Source organism: Lissotriton helveticus, chromosome 8 (assembly GCF_964261635.1).
Source record: "Lissotriton helveticus chromosome 8, aLisHel1.1, whole genome shotgun sequence".
Classification (NCBI taxonomy): Eukaryota; Metazoa; Chordata; class Amphibia; order Caudata; family Salamandridae; genus Lissotriton; species Lissotriton helveticus.
In genome coordinates, this window is record NC_136069.1 from 1,602,716,856 (window position 1) to 1,602,742,927 (window position 26,072).

The following is a 26,072-nucleotide window of genomic DNA, read 5'->3' on the forward strand; positions in this document are numbered from 1 at the left end:
CTGGGTCCGCCTGTTACATACTGAACCCCTTGCCCAAGTAATCGAGAATAACCGGGTCTCGTTGCCATTTAGTCTTGGACGGGGCACCCGGCAAGGTTGCCCCTTTTCTCCCCTTCTGTTCTCACTGGCTATGGAACCGTTGGCCGCCTGTATCCGCTCGGAGCCCTCGGTTCGGGGTCTCCGGTGGTCGCCACAATGGGAGATAGGATCTCTTTATATGCAGACGATATATTACTTTATTTGGCCTCCCAAACAACGCTACCTGCGTCAGCGCGTAGGCGTGAGGTGGCCATTTCAACCATTCCGGTTACCTGGCAACGCCTGCAAACGCTTCATCCACGCTTCCTCAAGTAATCAGCTGCGATTGAAGACATGCGTGTTTACGTGTGCTCATTTCTTTTAAGGTACGATCTTGCCTGTACTTTTCCCGGTGACAGGCACACCAATTTAATATTATGAAGACTTTTACCACGTTTACTCCATCTTAATAAGCCTGCACCTTCTCGACTTCACTTGTTCAACAGTGACAGGCACACCTTTCATTTAGCCTGCATCCTTCCATGGCAACAGGCACACCTTTTAAAAAATATTCTGCAAAGGTATTTCAACGATTTTAACAGCATACTTCTCATTTTTAGATGTAACCTGCATACCTTAAGTTTTATTTCTACAAAGAAACATCTAGTTTCTTTCAACAAAGAATTTAAGCCTATTATATATTGCTTTTCATTGTTATCGCAGTTCTCTACTACTTCACTTTATAGGTTAGCTTGTATAAATATCCTATTTACAGTCATTTTAATTTTTATGCAACAATTGAACTTATATATTTGACTCACAGTCATGACTTCTTCACAACAATTTGCACAACCTCCTCCTTTCTTACAACATCCTGGAAAACCAACTATTCCATGGTGTCAATGGGTAAAGGCATTTGCAAATCATATTGTCGCTATTAATGCTGTCAAGTTCACCCCGGAGAGAAAAGTAGCAATTTTGTATGGTTGCATAGGTGTTCCGGCACAACATGATTTTGAGAACCTACCTATTTTCCCAACCCCTGCTGGAGAGGCTGGTGATGCAGACCATTGGGACGCCTATAAAGAAGCTTTGTCTCGTCTTGCACTACATTATGATGAGGAGTCAAATATAATGCTAGAAAGACAATTTTTTTTTAGAAGAAGACAACGGGAAGATGAGACAGTAGAAGAGTATATTGCTTAATTGAGAGTTTTGGCTTCAACTTTTGAATTTGAAGTGAATCCTGAAATTTACTTTCGGGATCAATTTGTTTTGGCTTGCCACTCAAAGCAAATCCAAGAACATTTACTTAGTTGTAGAAAACCAACACTCCAAGAGACTATTGATATCGCCAAGAGTATCGAGAGGTCTATCAACACTTCCAAAGTTATTCAAAATGATAAATCTCGCAATTCTATTCAAATTCCATTACAGGATGGCACAAATTCTGTTAATGTTGTAAATGCTAACAAACCTCTTAAACAAATGTTTAGAAAACCTAATACTGTTTGTTACAGAAGCGGATCCAAATCACACATGGTAAATAATCCCATGTGTCCTGCTGTTGGAAAAAGATGTGTATTATGCAAGAAATTAGTTTGTTTTCAAGGTTCATGTAGATCTTTTAAAAGACCTACTAGAGTCAACAGTATTGACTGTCCTGAACCTGTTGAAGATTGTGTAGATAATTTCCAGAATATGGTGGTCTCAATATAATGCAACTCTATTTTTACACGAAAGTTAGTCAAAGGCCCTCTAGGTACTGCACTCTTTGGTGATGTTGAGATTCCCATCATGGCTGATTCTGGATCTCCAATAACTATCTTATCAGATGTTATATTTTATGAAAAGTGGAAAAATTCAGTTTCTTTGTTCAAAACGGACGTCAATCCAAAAGCTTTCGGTGAGTTTGATATTGACATGTTGGGCTATTTTAATTCTAGATTAGAATGTTTAGAAAGATCTATTGTTACAAAGGTATATGTTGCTGTCAAGGGACGCAACATCATTGGATGGCAAGACCTTGCAAAGATGGGTCTGTATTTAATTCCAGGTTCTGAAAATACAATTGCTGTGGGTGAACCTCTTCAAGGTTATACCCCTATTCCGCCATTTAAAACTGACTGTTTAGGTCTCGCTGATCACAGCTCTGACAAACAAATTTTAGATAAATGTCCTAAATTGTTTTCAGATAAACTAGGTACTGTCAAAGGGTTTCAGCATCAAATCAGACTCAAACCTCAAGCTCAACCCATTGTTTATAAGGTACGACCTTTGCCCCTTAGTGCGAAGGATGAACTCCAATCTGTTCTTAAATCCTTATGTGATGGTGTTATTGCACCTTCTAACTCTTCAGAGTGGGTTTCTCCTATCGTTATTGTCCGCCAAAAAAATGGCGAGGTCAGGTTATGTGCGGATTTGCGCACATTAAATATTTTGATTGACTGTCAACCTCTCCCCAAAACTCAAATTTCTTGCTAACTTGGGGGGAGCGAAATACTTTTCTATCTGACTTACGGTCAGCCTACCACCAGGTACCTTTAACCAATGTTTCTCAAGAACTCACCACGTTCGTTACACCTTTTGGAGTTTACAAGTACCTAAAACTTCCCTTTGGCTTGGCTTCCACGGCCAGTGTTTTTCAGAAGATTATGGATAATCTTTTCCAAAACATGCCAGGAGTCCAAGCCTACCAAGATGACATTATGGTTTTTTCTGATGATTGGGAGTCACATTTATTTAACTTCAGTTTTAGCTTAACTTGATGAGGCAGGCATGACAATCAGAGCTAACAAATGTAAATTTGGTACTCAATCATTGGAGTATTTAGGTCATACTTTGTCTCCAGAGGGCATCAAACCCAAAGTTTCTCTTATTAAAGCTATCAGTCATGCCACTCCACCCAAAGACACACTTTGCTCTTTCTTAGGCCTAGCAGAATACTACGCTCGCTTTGTCAAAGGATATGCTCAAATAGTGGAACCACTACGTGCTCGCTTACGTAAAGGGTCCAAGTTTAATTGGTCAGGGGAAACTGCTTCCTCGTTCGATCAAGTCAAAAAAATTATAATTGAAGCACCGGCTCTACACCCCTTTCATGACTCTTCCAGATGTTTTATAATGGTGGATGCCAGTCTGACAGGCTTAGGAGCCGTTTTGGGCCAATGGGTGTCAGGAAAAAAGCACACCATAGCTTTTTCATCAAGAAAGCTTAAAGCTTCAGAAACACATTATAGCACCATTGAACGAGAGTCCCTTGCCTGTGTATGGGCTATAGAGAAATTCAAAAATTACATCTGGGGACGTGAGTTTGATTTGTTCACAGATCATAAACCCCTCACTCAACTGCTCAATAGTGATGAGCTTGGTAAAGCCTCAGCCAGGCTTGTCGGACTTTTGTCTAAATTGCATGAATTTAATTTTTGCATAAAACATCTCTGGAGGGAAAAATTTCAGGGCGGACTATCTGTCACGCATGGCATTTCAGGATCTTTCTGAAGCAGAGGATGTTGAAGACATTGAATGCGTGGTTGCTGCTCTTGATGCCACCAAATTGTGTCCTTGTATTTCTGAACAGTCTTGGTTTGAAGCACATAATAAGGATGAAAGTTTGAAATTAGTATCTGAATATATTGTCAAGGGTTGGCCAGAAAGCAGAAAACTTTCTAATGAATTAAAAGCATTCGCTATGGTTGCTTCGGAGTTATCCTTGGTCAATGGCTTGGTAAAGAGAGACTTTATTTTGTACCTCCCTCCAGTATCAGAAATGATATTATTCAATTTTCACACCAAGGTCATCTTGGAATCTCTAAAACTTCACAGCTTATTAAGTCTCACTATTGGTGGCCATCCATTGAATCTCAAGTCAAGTTCCGTATTGACTCATGCTGGATAATCCTGTCATATATCCTGATTTCACGACCGACCTCCGTGTGGATGAATCGCTGCAGAGCCCGATGGTGCAATCCCGAGAATTTTACCGGCTTGCTTGACGGAGTTATATCGTGTTTCATTTCTCGGCCTAGCCCAGCTTGTGAGCCGGGGCCTCGAGTACTGGCCCAGCCGGGTTACAGTTGAACAACATCGGCCGTGGGACTCAGGCAGGGTCCGGTCTCTCGCAGTGGAGGTTATTCTTGCCCGATCTAGATGGCGGTCATTTGGTCTGGTTAACACCAAAGAAGCGGTGACAAGACACGTCTGTGGCTGTGGGCGGGGGTCCCCGTCCCAGAGACCCGGTTTGCCACCACCGGGGTTCGATGGGTTGGGGTCCTCGCTCGCGGTAGCGGAGTACAGATCGCTGCCGTGGTACTTGATAAGTCGTTCTCCGTTGCCGTCTGCTCCGCTCTTGCCTGTTCCCCTGGAGACACCCGGCCCTCTGGGGAAAACGACTATGTTTGAAATCGAGCGAGAGGAGATGGGTCGGACGGAGTGTGAGCCGTCGCTGAGGACTGTACTGGCCACCATCGGGGCACTTCACTCGCAAGTGGAAGCCATTGTCCACAAAAGGATCGCTGGTGCAGTTGAGACAGGTCGTTTGAGACCGGACTCTGATCCTTTGCAAGATCCGAAATGAGCTGAGCTTCCCACGATGCACATCTTAACGGAGGATGAGGGCCCTGTGCAGAAACACGTATTGATGCCCTCAGTCAGTGTGAGAATAAATACTTGCGAACTTGGGACTTCGGAAAGATCGCTACACCCAACATTGCTGCTGACTGAGGTGGAACCACTCGGTTCTCCATTCCTGGAGACTTCCATTAGTGGCTTTCGGATTGAGATAACATCTTTTCCTACCCAGGCAGTTTCACTACGTTCACGGAGGAAACAACATCGAGACTTACTGCCGGCGGGGGAGAGCTTATGTGCGGCTGGGGTTCTTAAAGACCTAACATTTTTGACTCGTTCCAGTCTGAATTTTTTTGAACTCCTTTCGCACTTCGCTTCTCCTGTGAATGCGGTGGTTCTACCGGTAGGAGTTCGCATGAAAGATCGGAAGGACCAGGGATGAGATTGACTGACTGGGTCTGATATCATGGCTTCAATGGACACGGGACTTGCTACCATTCTTGATGCGGGAGGTTGGGTGGTGTTCACAACTACCCCTGTTTTGTTCTGCCTGTATCTCCTGATAGCTTTTTGGTTATACTACAGGGGTCGTTTGTTTCTGGCATGGGGAGGGGAGACCGGGAGCCTGTATGAAGATTTCCTCCTCAACTTTTCTACTTTTAGTATTTAGTTAGATGGGGCGACAGGCACACTGCTAGTTGGGGTTAGGTGAAAGCCATATGCAGGGGTTCTTTGTACTGTCTTTGTTTTTATGTTGAATATCCTGATACTAGCCTGCTATTAGGTGCCTTCCTGATGGGTAATCCTGTTTGATGGGTGGACGGGCCCTGAGGGTGACATTGATTATTTCGACCTTTATAAAGTGTTGCGTATATTATTGCGTGTTAGCTGCGACCGTTGATTAGTTCACTACCCTATAATGTTACGCTCTCTTGCCACTCGAAATTGACCGGTTCTCTATAATTCTGTTTCTATGGGTGGTGAGGTTTGTGATTGGGGCTGGTTGTACTGAACTTATATATCCTGTACTTTATACGACTACACGCCAGCTACAATTTATGGTTCAGCTTTTCCTCGGGGTCACCCGTCTGTTCCTCTGTTATGATTGTATATTTGTTGTTAGTTTCGTGAAGTAAGGCACCTGCTGTTGGTTTTTCTTGGTTTCATTAATAAAAAGAATTATAAAAAAGAAATGTATTTTTGTTTGAAGGTTCACCTTCTATTGCTGTTACAGACAATGGCTCTCATTTTACTTCTGATAAGTTAACTTCCGAGAAGTTTACTTCGTTTATAGTTGAACATGATGTTATTCATTATAAAGTTGCTCTTTATTCACCAACATCGAATGGTTATTCACCAACATCGAATGGTTTGGTGGAAAGAGCAAACAGATTGGTTGGTTAAAGATGCCATTCAAACAGCCATTTCCTCTCATCAAGATGTACAAAATTTTCTTGACGCTAAGTTGTGGTCCTATAACATTTCCCCACCTTGCACCATCGGTGTTTCTCCGTTTTCACTATTGAGAAATAGAATTGTTCACACCAGTTTATGCCCTAATTGGTTAACTCACAAGAATAATAAGAACAGTATTGACAATGAAAAATTGGCAGCCAGAGTTTTGCAAAAACAAAATCTTATTAAGTCCAAGCATGATTTTGCAAAAAATGTTGATTCACTTGATTTGAAAGTCGGTGATTGGGTTCTCATTAAAAATCCCCAAAAAGTCACTAAAGGTTTCTCGAAATGTTCCCCTCCTGTGCAAGTCACCGGTGTCAGCAGAGGTTCTGCATTACTTGGTGCCAAAGGTTGGTGGAACAAAAGAGCTCTTTTACATCTTTCTAGTTTGTAGGCACGTTCATTACTCAATTTGACTAAAGAAGAGTTTGAACACTGTGACTGGTCTTTTTGGTTAAAAACACAGACATCAGATGTTGGTAGTACTTCTACATCCTGTTTTCCTGTTGTGCATTCTGATCAATCCACTTCTACCAACAAGGTTATTAATAACAATACCCACTACTCTCCTTCAGAATTCGATGCAGAAAATTACCTGCAAAACATAATGATTATGTGTTATCTTGGGTGCTTTGCATTATACAAATAAACTGCAAGCTACTTCCAATTGAAAGCCACTTGGTAATCCTTTACTACAACGACAGAGTGCACCACTATCCTTTGTTAACAGACTCAAGAACAGTGTTTACATGAAAGGTATTTTAAACGGAGTCTTTACGCACGCTTATATTTTATTTTGATATACGATAGAATGCCCGAACTTTTACAAGAATAGTGGGTATATGAATAGAATTATATTTGTGTTTAATGGCATGTGCCGGTCCTTTTGTAACAATTTTAGTTAACCTGATCAAATAAACCTGACTATAGTGGTAGTCACTACCTACTGATTTTGCCAATGCTGGTTAGTTTTAAAAGCACATTACAGGGTTTGAATTATTCATTGTAAGCTGAAGGCAGTTAAACCACACTAGTAACTTAAAATAAAAAAATAAAAATAGGAAAAGTATTGCCATACTAGCCCAGGTATTCAAGTTGCACTTCTTTAAAGGCAGAAGTCCACGCTATGAGGCAAAATATAGTCACTCACAGTGCAAGGCATTCAATGGCTGAAAGAGGCTGATTCACCGGTCATGCCGTAATCGGCAGAAGAAAAACGTAAAAAAGACAACTGGATAGACCATTGGATGAAGAGTACCGATCCAAAGCCTCTCTATATTTATACATGCATTATTATTTTAAAGAGGCTACCAACAGAGCTAAAGCTATCTCCAACAGACCAAAAACAAACTACCTACATCCTAACTTTAACCTCTCATCTGAATTCAAGAATATATACTATATGTGCTCGGGTTTCACTTTATTAAATAAAGCAGGACTTCGGTTTCGAAAGGCTCTATGGTGTTAGCCAAAAGAAAAAGAAGAGTACTGGCTGCTTACGGTGCTCGATTTCTGCTCGTCCTCCATGTTACTTTAGATGATTTCCAACTTTAGAAGGACCCAGACTTGAAGAGTGCATTCATTTAGGAGAAGCACATTTCACATGTGGGATTCCTCTCTTACTACACCAGCAGAAGCCTCACATCTCAGGCCTTATGTCACAATGGATGCAATCTAGAAGTCGGCCACTGGAGTCATAAATGGTTATTTTCACAGTCTCCCCTCTACTGCTAGGGAAAGCTGGAAAAGTGATTTTGTATGGCCCTTAGCGCACTCAGAAGGGACCCATTTGCAGTGCTCCTTTCAAAGGCGGGGGACGAGAGAGTTGGGGAGCTATGAGAAGAGCAATAATGATGCTGCATACTTGTGCTTCTGTACTGGAAGAAGCATAGCTGCCACTCTGAAGGCAGTGAGCGAAGCAAGCTCCGGTAAGGTTAACAATGGCTATCAAAGTTTTATTTCAGCTATCACCTACTGCAGGTTCAAGAACAAAATTGCGTCTCTGCCCCCTCAAGCTGTATGTCCTGGGTTAAGGGACCTTTATGTAGCTTTATTTCACCAAGTAGTCTTAGGTCAGCACTGGGATTAAAGGCATAGCTCTCTCATGTAGGATGGATGTGGGTATTCTAACCCGTGTCACAGTGAGTGCACCCACACTAACCAGTGGATGGGGTAGATAAAGAGCTCACAGGGCTAAGCAATGGTATGTGTAGCCCATACCACTATGGTTAATGGCGGATGCAGTGACTCACAGTGTAGTACCTATTCTTAGCAGTTGCGACAACTCCTCCTCGCTGTTCAATAATAAGAAAAAAAAGTGTTCAGGTAAACAACTCAACATAACCTCAGCCAGACAAAGCCACATAAGCAGGTACGCATAACCTCCTTCCACATAATTTAAAACCCAGAGATAGAAAAGATGAACTAATGCATCTTATCATCTAGATTCCTCACAGACAATCAGCATAGAGCTGCTTTAACAGACTGAGTGTCAGTATCTCCACTCCATCTTTTGATAGCCAGCCAGTAATAGCTGGGCTGCAGACTGACCTGCAGATGCAAGTAAGATGAAGTACTTTAGGATGAATCATCGAACCTTTCAGGGGAAAGGAGAGGAAAAGTAATGCTAATATTAGAACAGTGTTACAAGATTGGTGACGCCTATGGAGAGAGGGCTGCGCCAACAGTCTGGACTATTAGAACAAGCATTGACAAAGTCAATGTTTAACAGTACAAAAAGGTTTCCTCGAGCTTTACTAATACACAAAAAATGTACATTAGATAATGCAGCTGGGCAAATCTGTTATTACCATTGCTTAGAAACAGCATCCATGCAGCATTTAGTGCACGAAAAAAAAGTATGCTATTAATAAAAATTAAAAATAAAAAACTCGAGGGGGCCAAGAGCTCAGTGACGCTGTCAGCCCAGAAAGAGTATTGCAGATCTGCCTTATGGTTGCCCCTAGAGAGCAGAAGTTGAAATAAATAGAACAAGACTATCGAAACAGTCCCATTAGAATAGACATGATGAAGGGCATACTTCATGCCTATACACAACACAAACATTACAAGCCTGTACGAAAAAGAACGCTTCATTGTACTTTACTACTACATTGAACATGTGTGAGAGCTTTTTCTTCCTTCAGAGACACAGGTAAAATGAAAAAATATGATTGCACAATGTGAAACCAGAAAACCTGAGATCAAGCGGAACAGCACCACTCATCCAAATATTGTGACCCTAGGCACTTGTTTTAGTTCACTTTGCCTCCTTTTAGGTCTCGTCCTAGGCAGTTACTTGACAGGTGGTAAAAATGTAGTCAAACTTTTGTGAATGTTGTGGATGCACCAGCTGTCAACATGGAGAGCATGCTACCACTGGTTGAAGTGTGTCTTAGTTAGTTGCATGTCAAATCAATATTATGCCATTAAATGTCTAATTAAATAAATGATGCTTAACAGTGACAATAGATGGTTTAACTCAATTAAAAAGCACCTCAAGACCTGGCTCTTTGACTGATCCGGAGCTGCCCCCTATCGACTCGAGACCCTCACGGGTGAGTAGTGCGCTTTATGAACCCCTAATTGATTGACGGAATTCTGTTATCAAAATCTACAATCAGACTCTGCAATTTTATTTAATGTAAGCTCTCAAAACAGAAGAAATTCGTTTCTGGCTACTTCCAACAGCAGACATCAAAGTCAGCTGACACACCAACAACAAATATAAACATATGCTGGTGCTTACCTGGAGGAAAGCAAGTCTATACTGCTTCTACTTTCTGTGCCCCACAATAAAAATACAAATAGATTGCAAAAAATTACTCCAATCTTCCAAAAACATAACCAGACGAGTGCAGAAGCTGTTCAATTAGATCAGCGAGGCACTGATTGATACAAGCCTAGTTGGAAGATTGACAGTATTTTACATTGAGCAATTTAAAAGTAAAATGTAACGTACTCATGGCTCTTGAATGTATTGTATGTAGCACCTATGTATTAATACAAGGTCGTGTTTACAAAAGTTGTGATTCTTTTTCAGAGACGCACAATACTAAAGTTCAATATTTCAAGCAAAAAAACTGGTTTCTTGCATTGCATCCCAATGTTTATGTTCATAGCAGATAATTTATCCTTACAAAAAATTGTTTTTAATGAAGGATGTACTGTTTTATAATAAAATAACTCACTAATAGCAGTATACATTGCAGTGACCAAATAATAAAAAAATTAAACAAATCCATAGTTTTTGGCAATACAGTTCTCCATAATGACAAACAGAGAACCATACAAAAATGCCAAATTTAAAGATATCCTACTTGATACGGTAACCAACAGCCATCTGTCGCACCCAAACCTTTACATTCTAAGAGAACTTGTATGATTTGGCAAGAATAATCTAATCACGACTACAGCCATCACAACCAACCCTGAAGCCTTCAACCTACAACCAATTGTTTCTGGTCCAACTTACTGAGGGAGACACACGTTAGATGTTTTATTTGCACCCTGTAAGCTGGAGTGATCCCAACATTGTGACCTTCAGCATCTACACATCTATTAATAACACATAGAAGACAACAAAAAACAACAACAACAGCAAACATGTAAAGACAACAGAAAAACCTAGATATTCAACAACTCAACACCCACCCTTAAAAAGACTAAGTAAACATGTGGCCGAAGTGAATCCCCAGTCCATTGGGCAAACAAATACCAAAAAAATAAAACACAACACACACCCCTGCGGTTAACCACAAAAGGAACACATGGGTTTAATCACAACATCAAAAAATGAATACAGCTCAACATACACCACAAATTAAGAAAATCAGGAGATGAAACAAACCAAAGAATGCTACAGCCCTATAACAGAGCCTTCAAAAGAGCCATCAGAACCAGATAAAGATACCACTACCCCACGTGCATAAGTGAAGCAAACTGCCCTTCCAAAGAAATACATAAAAATGTTGTAATCTAAAGTACCTAAAAACTGAAACACCACGACCACGTGACTTCTGTGACAAAATCCAATAAACTGAACTCAAAAACTACACAGATTGAATATGGCCATAGGAAGAACTCAGACAACACAGCAACACACGATGTAACCACCACAAAAGAAAGACACCAATACCCATCCATCAATGCATACCTTCAATACCCTGTCACAAAACAAATGTCCTTGTTATTGGCACTGTAGCCAGACCATGAGATCACCATCAGACCCAGCACCGCAAAGAATCTTTAACCCCTTGTCTGCGGGGCACATTCCCCCGCTGTGCTGGGGGGGTGGGGAGGAGGGGCGCTTAAAGCGCCCCGGAGCTCATGACGAGGTCAGCTCGTCATGAGCTACGGCGCTCCGGTGCTCATGACGAGCTAAGCTCGTCATGGTCACACCCGTTCCCATGGAACGTTCAGCACAGCAGGGGAATCAGCCCAGCGTGCGAGCGTTCCAAGGAACGGGCGAGGTCGCACCGGAGCGCCGTAGCTCATGACGAGCTGAGCTCGTCATGAGCACCCAAGGGGTTAAAGATAACTCTTCGCTCAACTCGTACAGGAGTTAGCCAGTGCCTTTTTAAAGAGTCCCTGGAACTAGGTTCATTTCCACCTACACTCAAAACCTACTACAGACTTCTCCTCAAAAAGGTGAAACCTGGACCCATCTGATCCATCAAACGACAGGCCAATGTCAACTGGATCAGTCCTAGGGCACATTTTACAGAACAGTGTTTACTCATCTACACTTTACCACTGATTAGGACTTACTGACAGAACAACACTCAGTTTTCAGTCAAGCCAAAGGAACAGAGTCAGACATCCTTTTCAACTGTGGAGATCTTAAACTAACAGTGGACAAAAAAGCAGCTACTGACAGAACAGTCAGTTTTCAAACAAGCCAAAAGGAACAGAGTCAGCCATCCTTTTCATCTGTGGAGATCTTAAACTAACAGTGGACAAAAAAGCAGCTACTGACAGAACAACAGTCAGTTTTCAGACAAGCCAAAGGAACAGAGTCAGCCATCCTTTTCATCTGTGGAGATCTTAAACTAACAGTGAACAAAAAAGCAGCTACTCAGTTATGAATCAGTTGCATTTGACACCAACTACCACCACGGGCTTTTAAAAATGGAAAGCCCCAAAGACATCTATAATTCAAATTTGGATGACTGCCTTAAACAAATGGGTGGTTAATAACTATCCAAAGCTCAATACCGCAAAGACAGATTATGACATGTGGACAATAGCAAAACAACCAGCCTACTGCCATATGGCCTAAGGAAATTGAACCCCCTCCAACATCATCTAGAAATGTTAAGAAACCTAGGAGTAACCATGGATTCAGACCTATCCTTAATGCTGTATGATAACGTCACACAGACTGCCTTCTATACAAAACACACTACATCAGATCTTCCCATACCTTGTAGAACAACAGAAACTACAAGCCATCCTCACGCTTGTAATCTCAAAGCTTGACTATGCCAACAATTTATATCTTGGCATACCCACATTTATTATACTCGAGATACAAATCATCCAAAATGCTGCTGCAAATTTTCTTCTACACCTTCACCCAAAAAAAAGCATGACTGCAGTCCTGCAATCGATTCGCTGGTTACATATACCCAGTAGGCGCAGTGTTCAAGGCACTCTGCTTTGTCCCCATCTCCCCAAGAAACATGACTGCTACACTTACAAGTTAAATTCAAGCACTACAAACCAATTAACATTACAAGTTAAAACAGCACACTGTGCCCTGGTTTGCACCAGTTATTATACCACCTAACAAAGGAGACTGTAGGAGGCACTGTTTTCTTAGTACAAGCCACAAAAACAACAAAACACAGAAACTCACTACCAGTCAGCATTCGAAGCACCTTGGAGCATACACACTTCTTTAGAAAGCTTAGATACTGAGCTATTTTCTAGATAACAGCTACCCGCATCCTGGCGACAGAGCTCAGAAATTGTTGCACCTCGCAAGTGCAGTCCTCAAACTTACAACCCACTAATTGCAAACAACTCAATCAGCAAACTGCTTTCAATATACAGGTAAGCAATAAAGGGCTGAGCTATGATATATATCCATAACATGCATTTGTCAACAACAAATTGTAACTAATACCTTAGTCACATATCTGCTATGAAGGCAGTACATCACTAGCACTGTACAGCCAAATAATAATATCACAAGAGGAATGGAACTGACGATATCTCTCACACATTAATAGACAATGTGTAGGGTTTTACATATTCTATTCACTGCAGGTCAAAAATATTGATACAAGCTGACCGCTTCTCCCATTGACACTCATATTGGATGATAAAAATGTCCATCCGAAAAGATCTCCCCACTCATTTCTCTCATCCTCCAACCATGCCAGCTAAGGACCATAACTATATACAAAATATCATTTTATCTTTATCATGAAAACCCGTACGGAACATGCAGAGCTGTTCAAAGCTACCAGCATACTGAAAAACAAAACTGTGCATCTTCATTACCCAACGCACTACTATGCAACAAGTCCCAGAACAGCACCTCAGTTGTCATCACACACAGCCAGGAAACACTTCCCACATAGGATCAAAACAAAAACGTCTCTCCAACAAAACACACTACACTGTATAGCATGCTGCTCGTGTAGGCAAGTGCTTCAGCGACACATACTGGTACTAAACACATGAACTTAGTGGGCCTGGCTCTAATTGCACCAAGAGTATTTCACTATATTAGTCATCGTTATATTCACAAGATCAATATTACTCAATCGGTACAGTCACCAGATCTACACGACAACTTATTGACTTAAAACTAGTTTAACATTATCTGGACATCACGTATGCACCACGTTACACACATGTATACTTTTCACATTCAACAAAGCCCTGAATGTCCACCATCCCAACATACCAAGTGGTTACCACAAATTTCAGCTGGGTCGCTCAACTCAGCTAGCAAAGACTTGTCAACCTCCCAACGATGTATTCCTCACTACTACCTTCAATTGGATCATCAAACACCCGACTTCATTATCCTTAGCGGCTCAATGTGTTGAGATGTATGCATGATAACACCGTCCCCTTAACCTCTCTCAGTTTTAAAAAGTCTCATCCAAGAACTACAACAGCCAACTTAGGTTTCCACTGATAGGCACTGGCCTGAAAAAATAATTACAGTGGTCATGACTAAAAATGAACAATTTAAGGCTAATAAGCATTGTCAAATGCTAGGTGCCCCCTGTAAACAAGGGCCCGTTGAGACACAGGATACAAATCATAGTTGTCACTAATGTGCCGCTACACTGAGGTAATGTGCTAGTGAGCAGCTTCTCAACACTTCAATTTTATTTATTTAATGCCATTTTCTATAGCGCGAACATTACCCAAAGAATGAGTAACATAAAAGATACAAACAGGAAGAAAAAAAATCAAATGTACAAGTTGTAAAGTCACTCAAGGAAGAGGTACAAATGGATAAACTAAGAATCGCATAGAAATGGTAGTGAGTACAAAGGTCTACTACATATACTAGTGGTTAGAGTTATCTCTATATACACAAATAGTAGATTTGCATCATCAGACACCAGCCATCCCCAGGACAGGGGCTGAGGGAATGTAAACATGGGGGGCTTCTCACGAGGGGCCAGCCTACACCCGTGTGGGAGATGCCCATGGCACCCGGTGGCCTCTACGGGTCAGGGAGGGCACCGACCCTCAGCCCACACCGACAGAGGGAGAGGTCAGCGGCCAGACCCGGCAGAGCACTGACAGCCTGCGGGGAGACTGGTACAGAGCGGCTAGCGCTGCCCAGAGCCGCCTGTCAGCCCCCTGGGCCGCTCCCGCCTGCGCACGGCCCGCCCCTCCGTGCGTCACCGGGCTCTACGCCGCCAGCACTCACCGTGCGTCCGGCTCCGCGTGCTGCCGCCTCTCTCCGGTCCAGGGGAGCGATCCAGGGAAACCAGCGCGGAAATCGAGGGATACAAGTGCGTCACCCCCAACACAGCGCGCGCAGCGTAATAGCGTCACGAGTCTGTGGCAGCTGCGCTAGTCAATCACCATCGTTCGGGAAGCCTATTGGATGGTGAGCCTGTCAGTCAGGCTCAGTTTTTCCCCCAACAACTCTTGCTTTTGAAAGTGAAGCACCGAAGCAACGTCAAGGCCCCTCCTACGCCGTACATCCCAGTGACATGTGCAGTCGAAAGAGAAAAAGGACTGACCTGGTTTGAACGGTCTATGGACGGAACCAACAACATGCCCGCACTCCTCCTTCCCAGCAATACGTGGTGCGCATGCGCACACGGCTGGCAGGCAGCTTGCATTAGATAGAATTCTTATCCTGGGGGATTGATGTTGACAGTCCAGATGTTGTTTGTTGCTATTTTGCTGCCGCTTATATTCTGGTTATTCCATTGCACTTATATTTTTCCATTTCAAGCACTGGTGTCGGCACAGCGACACTTGCACTTTCGGTACATGTTTATCTATTTGTATCTCTTTCTCGAGTGACTTTACAACTTGTACATTTGCATTTTTTTCTATTTGTAACTCTTCGCTGTGTGACTTTACAACTTGTACATTTGAATTTTTTCCCCCTGTTTGTATCTTTTATGTAACTCATGTAATCCTAAATCCTTATGTAACGCAACTGGTTCTTATGTAAAGGTCTCTGACACCTTCGGGTAATGTTCGCGCTATAGAAAACCGTATTAAATAAATAAATAAATGAGCAGCAGTGAGGGTTAAACTGGTACAGAAAACAGAGCGGGCACCAAAATAAAAGTGGTTGCCTTTAGTGAATTAGGTAGCTAAAAAAAGAGGCCAATGTTTGCAAATTCAGGTAGTTTTCAACTTGTTGAGATTCTCTGTATGTGTTTTGTAAGGTATGGAAGACTGAGGTAGATTTGAGCTTGCTGCAGGCAGATTTTGTATTAGGGAAATCACTGATTCTTTTTGTCCGAGTTTGCCTTTGCCCTGGCTGGGAGCAGAACTTTAAGGTAGTAGAACTGATACACCACTTAGTACAAAAAGATCTCTTCCGCAGATGCACTGATACATTAATCTGCCGTGCTAGAAAACAAAATTGTCACCTGAACAGGGCACAAGTCCTAAAGAAGTGGGGGGACTAACCTAGTTAATCAGAATGCAAGTGGCATCAAAGCGTGTGACATCACAGCGTGTGACATCACGGTGTGTGACATCACAGCACGGACATCATAAGAAGTGACATCAGATCTTAAGCCCTCACATATATGTTTAACATGTCTATCATGAGTACATTGGAGCATATTTCAAGTATATAGGGAACCCCTCCTGATTTAGGCAGAAAATTCACAGTTTTGTAAGCTACACATAAAACAATGTTGCCTTTTGTCTGCGTAAACTTCCCCTACCCATAGTTCATTAAAAGAAAAATTAGTGGTACTTAAATTATTTCAAGGCCTCCTAAGTACTATGTAAATTACATTTGTTTTGTGTAAATACAGGGAAAAACCGACGCATCTGACATTCTTACAGTAAATGCATATCTTGTAAACAGGGACTGAAAAAAGTGAAAAGCTGCCTCTCTTAAGTATGTGTGAAGTGCTAACAAGTTGTGAGCCTTTGTTTCCCCTCCGCTACATTTGCATCCGGTGTGAGGATCCTGACTGCTCCCAGCCAGGATACTTCAACAAAGGGAGGTCTGATTCAGCCTTTGTTATGGGCCCAGCAGGACTATGAACTGAAAAAACCCCATCCCTGCCTGCACGTTGTTGAGGATCGAAAGCAGATAACAACGTGCAGGCGCTGCTGAATGTGTCAGTGTTTGCAAATTACACCGGGACACATTCAGCATATTTTTCAGTGGGGCCCAACTTCTTGGCAGGGTGGATGGCGTCCACCCTGTGAAAATAGTGGGTGGACGTCGTCCACCCGCGTGTACCCCCGACTCGTGCCTTGCACCTGAACACGGTTGTTATCAGGTGGGGGGTTCATATCTTTTATGGTAAACATCTCTTCTTGTGCCTGAAGCTTGTTCCAGCCCACCATAAGTTAATGTAGAAACTAAATTCTGTGATTTTTAGTCTATCAACAGCTTTAGCTGTGTGTAATAGAAAACTGAAGACCTAGTGTGTATAATAAATAAATATCGTTGTCTTTGAGTTAGCCCTTTATGCATGATTGAATGACATTTATGATTAGATCACTTCTCTGTTCCTAATTTGCAGGCTGCCCACTCTATTCTTGTCTTTGTCTCACCCATTTTAGAGTGGATAGCATTTATTCTTCTAAGGCTGACGTCACACCTTGAGTTGCAGTGTATGAGAAGCTATTTACGCGGCCCTTGTTTTCTCGTTTCCTGTCTCTTCCTTCCCAGAGCCACCTCTCTTTAGTAAACCCCTCTCTCTCTTCCCCTCACACATCTTTTGTTATTAAATGTCCCTCATGCGACAGGTTGTTTCCACAGTCTCTTCATGCTTTCAGTCCTCCCCACACTTTATTTGCCGACAGATAGGGTGACCAGACGTCCCGGATTTCCCCGGACGGTCCCGGTTTTTGGAGAAGTGTTCAGACACTTTTCTCCAAATTGAAGAAATGTCCCGGTTTTTGGGTAGTGCCTGGGTTATTTCAAGAAATGTCTCGGTTTTTAAGGTCGGGTCGGGTGAACCTGCACGTTAATTACAGAGTTATGCAGGCTCACATTTCGACCGGCCCTCTTAGAAATGGGTACAGAAGTTCACATCTTTAAACTCTCCTGCTGTGCTGCTTCTCCTAATTTATGCAGAACAGTAGGATTTATTGAGATATGAATCAGGGCTGCAAAGGCCATAGGGCAAGGCCAGGTCCACCAGCAGCCGGACCCTGGAGCTCTTCGCAGAACAGGCGGTAAAGTAATGTGAAAATATATATTTTTTAAAACACACACACACACATATATATATATATATATATATATACATATATATATATATACATATATATATATATGTATATATATGTATATATATATATATATATATATTATATATTTGTATATATATATATATATATATTATATATATTTGTATATAAGCCCTGAGACCTAACAGGACTTTTAGTCATATTTCTATGTTTGTGCCCGTCCCAGTTTTTCATTCTGAAAATCTGGTCACCCTACGGCCAGCCATCTTAACATTTTTGTAACCATTCCAAAATTTCTGAACACACACACGTGTAGTGGGCATCTTTGAATGTGGTGTCTTAAAGTACAACAGATTAGAAACAAAGATGGATGCTGCGGTGGCACACATATTGTTGGTAGCCATCTTTGAATGGATTTTCTTAAAGTTTAAGATACTCCATTCAAATATGCCTGCTGTGGTGCATGCACATTAGCTGTGGCGATCTAGGAAAAAAAATAACGCTAGTTGGTTTCATGAGTGAGACCTATTGCATTTACCACTGCTTGGTTTGTCAAAGTACCTCTTGGAGATGTTCCAGTGTTTGACATAGATGCCTTCAGGTTACATGCAGTGCTCAAAGGCAAAAACAACAGGTGATGGACAGAATGCAGAACATTGTCATACATTCACCCCAGTACAGAGATCTGGGCCTAAATCCTTCGCTTTTTTGCACTCCACACCTCCCCAGGTCAGACATGGCCATATGCAAATCAGCCTTGACCCTGTGCCTCATGGGAACAGTCCAGCCAGAACTGCCAAGCCATGTCTTTCCCGGACCGGAATCAAGCATCCAAGGACCGGTTTCTGGCTATCAGCCGTCATCAGCCTGGATAGCTTGACTCCAGTGGTGTGGAGAGCATGGGACTCACGTCTGAGCATACCCATCCCACTCGGGGCGACAAAGGCAAAAACAACAGGTGATGGACAGAATGCAGAACATTGTCATACATTCACCCCAGTACAGAGATCTGGGCCTAAATCCATCGTTTATTTTGCACTCCACACCACCCCAGGTCAGACATGGCCATATGCAGTGCTCAGCATTCTGTTGTAAAAGAACGTTTGACTCAGTGCTCTCAAGTTTCACAAGTCCCTGTGTCAGTAGCTCATTCAGTACAGATTTTAACTTCAATCAATCAATCAATCATGGACATTTGTATAGCGCGCTACTCACCCGGAAGGGTCTCAAGGCGCTGGGGGGGAGGGGTCCGCTACTGCTCGAAGAGCAAGGTCTTGAGGAGCTTCCTGAAGGAGAGATGATCCTGGGTCAGCCGGAGGTGGATCGGGAGGGAGTTCCATGTCTTGGCTGCCAGGTAGGAGAAGGATCTTCCCCCGACGGTGGCTCTGCGGATGCGTGGAACGGCGGCGAGGGCGAGGCAGGTTGAACGTAGCTGGCGGGTGGGCGCGTAGAAGGTCAGGCGGTTGTTGAGGTACTTGGGGCCCTGGTCGTGGAGGGCCTTGTGTGCGTGGGTGAGGAGCCTGAACGTGATCCTCTTGCTGACGGGGAGCCAGTGCAGGTCTCTCAGGTGGCCGGAGATGTGGCTGTGTCGGGGGATGTCCAGGATGAGTCGCGCGGAGGCGTTCTGGATGCGCTGGAGTCTTTTCTGAAGTTTGGCTGTGGTTCCGGCGTAGAGGGTGTTTCCGTAGTCCAGTCGGCTGCTGACGAGTGCCTTGGTGATCGTCTTCCTGGTTTCGGTGGGGATCCATCTGAAGATCTTGCGGAGCATGCACAGGGTGTTGAAGCATGATGAAGAGACGGCGTTGACTTGTCTGGTCATCGAGAGGGAGGAGTCCAGGATGAAACCCAGGTTGCGTGCGTGGTCCGTTGGTTTGGGAGTGGTGCCCAGGGCAGGGGGCCACCAGGAGTCGTCCCAGGCGGAGGGTGATGATCCCAGGATGAGGATTTCCGTCTTGTCTGAGTTCAGTTTCAGGCGGCTGTTCTTCATCCACTCGGCGACGTCTTTCATCCCTTCGTGTAGGCTGGTTCCGGCGGTGGCATGGTCGTTGGTGAGGGAGAGGATTAGCTGGGTGTCGTCGGCGTAGGAGATGATGTTGAGATTGTGTTTGCGTGCGATGGCTGCGAGAGGGCTCATGTAGACGTTGAAAAGGGTTGGGCTGAGTGATGATCCTTGTGGTACGCCGCAGATGACTTCGGTGGCCTCGAAACTGAAAGGGGGGAGGCGGACTCTCTGGGTTTTTCCGGCTAGGAACGAGATGATCCACTCCAGTGAATGAATGAATGAATGAAAATGAATTTATTGAGCGCAACTAAACCCGAAGGCATCAAGGCGCTAAAGATGGTAAAACTGTTTGGTCAGAAGGAGTGGGAGCAGGTTATCGGTAAGCTTCCTGAAAGAGCCAGATCTTAAGTGCTTTGCGAAAAAGGGCATGGGAAGTAAGCTCCTTGAGGTCATCAGGTAGGGTGTTCCAGAGTCTGGGGACGAGAGCTCGAAAGGCCCTTCCACCCCATCTGGCCTTAGATACTCGAGGAACAACAAGCAGATTTTTGTTGGAGGAGCGAAGTGCCCTGCCCGGGACATAAGGGGACACAAGTGACCGAATGTCTTCGGGCCCAGTGCCATTCAAGGCGCAGTACGTAAGGGAAAGGGCTTTAAAGTTTATCCTAGCCTGCATGGGGAGCCAATGCAGGTTCTTCCTGATGGCCGAACTCGAAGAGTGTTTCGGGGCATCCATGACAAACCGGGCCGCTGTGTTTTGCACAATCTGAAGGCGTTGGACCAAGCTGATGTTAATGCCTAGATAAAGTGCATTGCAGTAATCCAGCCTGGAGGCTATAAGAGCCACTGCGACCTGTTTGCGGGCTTCTAGGGAAAGGTAGTGGGTGATTTTTCTTAAAATCCTCAGGGCACCACAGCAGGTGGAGACTGTCCTGCTGACCTGTTTCTCAAGGGAAAGAGTGGTGTCCAGAATAACACCCAAATTACGGGCGGAGGAGGAGGGCGTGGGGCAGGTGCCAAGGGCAGGGGGCCACCAGTCCATTGACCAGGTCTCATGTTTGGTTCCAAAGATGAGGACCTCAGTTTTTTCCACATTCAATTTGAGGAAGTTCTTGACCATCCAGTCAGCGACCGCCTCCATACAATTTTTAAAGTTAAGAGCTGTAATTTCCACAGATTGTGTAATGGAGACCATGATCTGCGTGTCGTCGGCATAGGAAAGAACTTGTAGGCCAAAGGACCTTACAAGCCTGGCGAGTGGGGCCACATAAATGTTAAAAAGCGTAGGGCTCAAAGAAGTGCCCTGGGGGACCCCACACTTCACAGGCTTGATGGGAGAGAAGAAGTCGCCAAGCTTTACCCTTTGCTGCCGTTGGTCAAGGAAGGATGTGGGGAGGCTGAGAGCGGTGCCATCTACACCCATACTGCTAAGGCGACTAGCAAGGATAGATGGGGAAAGGGTATCAAAAGCCGGCGTTAAGTCAAGCAGCACCAGTAAAGTCGTTTGGCCACTATCAACCTTGGCCCGAATGCTGTCGACAACAACAGTGAGTGCCGACTCGGTGCTGTGTGCCTTCGCTTGGATTCCGATGTTGCTGAGGCGCTGTACAAGGGTGCGGTGGCAGACAGTGTTGAATGCTGCGGAGAGGTCCAGGAGGATGAGGGCCGCTGTTTCCCCGTTGTCGAGCAGGGATCTGATGTCGTCAGTGGCTGCGATGAGGGCGGTCTCGGTGCAGTGGTTGGCTCGGAATCCGGACTGCGAGGGGTCGAGGGATCCGTTCGTCTCGAGGAAGGCGGCGAGCTGTCTGTTGACGGTCTTCTCGATGACTTTGGAAGGAAAAGGGAGGAGCGAGATGGGGCGGTAGTTCTTGAGGTCGGTGGGGTCTGCTGTTGGTTTATTCAGGAGGGCGCTGAGTTCGGCGTGTTTCCAGATCTCCGGGAAGGTGGCGGTGTTGAAGGAGGTGTTGATGATGTCCCGGAGATATTTAGGTACTCAAAATTTGTAGTACAGAGCACAGCATCAAGGTAGTTTACAAAACTGACCCTGTTTTCAGTTAGATTTAATTTCAATGAACAACACCAAAGAGAAACCGAATGTACAAGATTATACAGTCCAGTTACAAGTATAAAAATTGTGAAAGCTCTTGGTATTGTTGACACGAAGTTGTAGCGTGGATGCAGACAGTCGACAAGTGTTTCATCATGTGGATGACATTGTCAAGGCTCTAAATTGGACTGTACAGACACAGATATGGTCCACAGTCCCCTAATTGTAATGAGGAGTTCAGACAACACTGGAAAAGGTCCCAACATCAAACGTCATCTCCTAAGTACAAGAGCAGCACTTACGAATACTTGAAATTGTTGTGCTTGTTGTAGTAAACGAGGTTGCAAAATAATTTGCTCAATATAGCAATAAGCCTTTCAAGGTAATAGCGGGAATGGTCTGGATAAGTACATGTAAAAGACATTTGTATATAAATAAGGCTGGTATGCTCGTTATGGTAAATGGACCCTCAGTCCAGAATGTATCTTTTCATCAGTATATCATACGCTATACGGGCGGGGGTAACCCGTGCAGTGAATAGTTTCCCGCTTCAAATTAAATCTAACTGACATCTGGGTCACGTTTGTAAACTACCTTGATGATGTGCTCTGTACTACAAATTTTGAGTTTACGTGTATAGGGAAAAGTTACTTTTTCCTATACAGGGTAACACTGGTTAGGTGGCACAGTGTTTACATTGAGCACGAATACACATTATGAACCAAACACATTGCAAACGTTACGGAGGTGCTGTCCTTTCTCTTAAAACCACTTCCACTTGGTTCTAGTGTGGTTCATATTTAGGTACTTTAAATCTTTAGCTTATATATAGAATTATAGATAGGTATCAGTGAATAATGGGGTTGTTTTTCACCAATGGTTTCTGAGTGACATCAAATTGGCAAATAAGAGAGAAACTTGAGTTGTTTATGTCACTCAGAATCCGGAGGGAAAGAGCTTCCCTGTTTTTTATTTTATACTCATCTATGATTTTATGCTAGGTGTGGCCCCCAAATCTTCTTCCCTTCTTGCAGTATCTACACAGAGGCAAATTGGAAGAGCCATACAAAAAAATCCCCTCCCAAAGAGAAAACAAGCATTTACAATGCAACGGTCTCGGCATTGCAAAAGTTAGAGCCCCCACTTCAAACGTGGACATAGCAACGCGACACGTGCTTATTGGTAGGGTGACCAGAATGTTAAAGCCAAATCCCTGACATCTGCCGGGACAGCTGGTGGAAAACGGGGACAGTCCTGGCAAATCCGGGACGCATGGGCACCCTATTATTGCCCAATATATCTGAAGAATACACACTTTGTAGCATGTGAAAAGCGCACTAGAAGGCTTCCCTGCCCTCGTGTGTCTGCTTTAGGCAAAGGCGAGGACAAGGATAGGTTACACAAGAGGTTGAGACTAAGAGGGAGAGAAACGGAATCATTAGGTGTGTTTACGTGAGAGAGAACCAGAGGGCGGGGGATGGGAGACAAATTAAGAAGGGGCGAAGAGAATACGAGTAGGAGAAAGAGGGGCAAAGTGAAACATAACAGGGACGAAGAGAGGGGGGCATGGGAGAGAATGAGGAAGCCAGCACGGAGGCATAAGCATAACGAGGGACAGCGGGAGAGAAAAGTGAGGAATAGAAAGTGTTACAAAAAAGTGGAAACAAATTAAAGGGGCAAAGAGAGCAAGATAGAGGAGCGGGAGAATGAGTTAGATAGAGACAGAAGAAACAGAGAAGAAAAGAGGGCGCTAAAGAAAAGGATTCAGTGAGAAAACGGGGGGGGGCGAGCAGTACGATACAGACAGAATACGAGATAAAGATAGAACAGTGACAGAATGATCGACAGCCATCTAGTTATCTAAGCCACCTTTACAACATGACCATATCATGTGTATCCCCCTGAAAGTTCCTAGCTCGGCCAGCTGGATAAATAAGCACAATACAGTTGTGTGAAGGGTAAGTTATGTTTTTTTTTGTGGAAGCACCTGGGCGGAGCACGGTCTCTCCAGTGATGCTCAAATAGTTGTTAGGTGACGGCTGCACTGACAAGCCAGACCACAAAAAGGAAGTTGGGTAGTAATCTGTGTTGTCTTTGAGTGACTATGGGTTCCTTCATTTGGCAGGAGCGAATCTTGAAGTTGGAGAAATAATAGCCCGTATTGGAAAGTGAATATGTTTGTGGTAAGACATATCCATAATGTAGTGTGATAAGGACCGAGGGGAGGAGGGGTTCCTATAAGTAGGTCATATTTTACCTTAAAGTAGATGCAAGTTCCTAATTCGAGCAGAAAGTCTCCTGAGGTAAGAAATACCAATATCTTAGTTGGCAGGATGAAATGATTTTATAGTGCCAAGTAATTTCATCGCATTAGTGCGCTTTTTAGTTTGTGACTCGTGTCAAGTAAAATCCTCATATCGGTGCTCTTTTAGTTTGAGACTTTTGAAGCCGTGAGTGCAGTGCAGTTTAAGGAGGTGCCTGGCAAATGTGTCTGTCGTCCTTTCAAGGGCCAAACGATTTCCTTTAGGAGGGAAGGATATAGATAAAGAGGTAAGTGCCCTTGATTCGATTTTATTACCCTTCGGAGCGGGTTACACAGATGGGGGCGCAAGGGTCACAGAGAGCGAGCCTGCCCTACCTTAAGGTTGTTATGGTTCCGAAGTGTTTTCAGGCAGACTGGGACAGTTTTGTAAATAGACATGTTCCCGCTTATCTGTTTATCGGGGTACTGTTCGAGGTGAACCGAATTCAAAAATGTAGAGTCAGGCCTAGGACGCGGGACATCTTAGGGTGGTTTAAAAGTCACTAGAAGCATATGTAATTATCTGAAATGAACGAGAGAAGGAGTTTCACATAGACATTGATATGTACGTGTTGTAGAGAAGTGTGCGTGTTTTAAGGAGCTGAAATTTTCCCAGGGCGCTTCCCACCCAGGCATGGCAGCTTCTCAGTAAAATAGTCCCCCAGATACAAGCTGCATAGAAGTAACAACGAGGTCATTATTGTTTACGAGTAAGTGTGGAACAACCTAGAGATACAGTATGTATTTTCCCAACCCTGACGGCCTTTGTAGAAATGAGGGGAGATTATTCAGTTCATATATCCATATCTCTTCAAATGGGGCTCCGGGGCAGCTTGTATTGGCAGCGTTCTCTGGTTAACTCGCTTGCGTTGGTGCAATAAAGTGTTAAAGACCCTAATAAAACTAGAGTCATCTGCCCTATTAATGGGCTTGTTAGCCTAATTAGAACTCACGGATGAGCTCATGAAATCCACGGTTTATCCGAAATAATTTGAGAGCAGCAAGCAGGCTCTGTGTCCTCGGTGCTAATCCCTGCATTCTGCTGGATGCAGCTCAGTGACCTCGCTTGTGTGTGTGCTTCCCAGGAGACAGCGCCTGGCCGCAGCGCTCGTTCGCGTGCGCGTGTCAGTTTGGAATCGCCTCCAAGGCGATGCGCGCGGCCAGGATTGTCTCCTGGGAAGGAGACACGGCCACAATAAGTTCTCGGCGGAGACGCGCTTCCGCGCGTTTCAGCCGAGCCCTAAAAAATCCTGGTCTCCTACTATGCACACCTATCACCTGTTGTGCCTTCCCTCCTCCTCCCCAACAGAAGCTGTGCTATCTGCTCTCCGGCGCTGCACTGACAGACTCTCATAGAGGAAGCCATACATAACAATAGAAATAGCAAGACTACACATACTAATATGCTCAGAAAAAACCTGGACTAGGTAAGCAATTTAAACATGATGGACCTACGAAATGTGAGAGCTTTTGTTTAAGCTATTTTTTGATCATTCGAGCTTCTAGGAACAAGGATTGTGCCGTTCCTATGTGGGGATCTAGGTCTTGTAATGTTGTAAATCAAGGGGAGTGTTCCTTTTATGAGCAAGAGCCCTCACACACCCCATGGGGTGTCATGTTTCATCATCGGGCAGCTCCTCGCTGGGTCGGTGCTACAATGCCCAACGGGCCCCTCTGGGGCTCTTTACCAGAGATCCTTTCTTTTTTACCGATGTGGAGTGTAAGGGTGAGTGAATAGATGTGAGTAGAATGGGTAAAGACGGTGTGTATTAAAAATTACTAAGTGGATCCAA

General features: G+C 43.9%; 1 protein-coding gene across 1 annotated transcript in view; it reads right to left on the reverse strand.

The window, feature by feature from the left end:
- Positions 1-15,084, reverse strand: part of NUP98 (nucleoporin 98 and 96 precursor) — an 853,605-nt gene extending 838,521 nt beyond the window's left edge. Inside the window, 1 exon segment of the mRNA XM_078658655.1 lies at positions 14,951-15,084. The gene's annotated coding sequence lies outside the window, so the exon portion shown is untranslated.
- Positions 15,085-26,072: the final 10,988 nt, after the last annotated feature.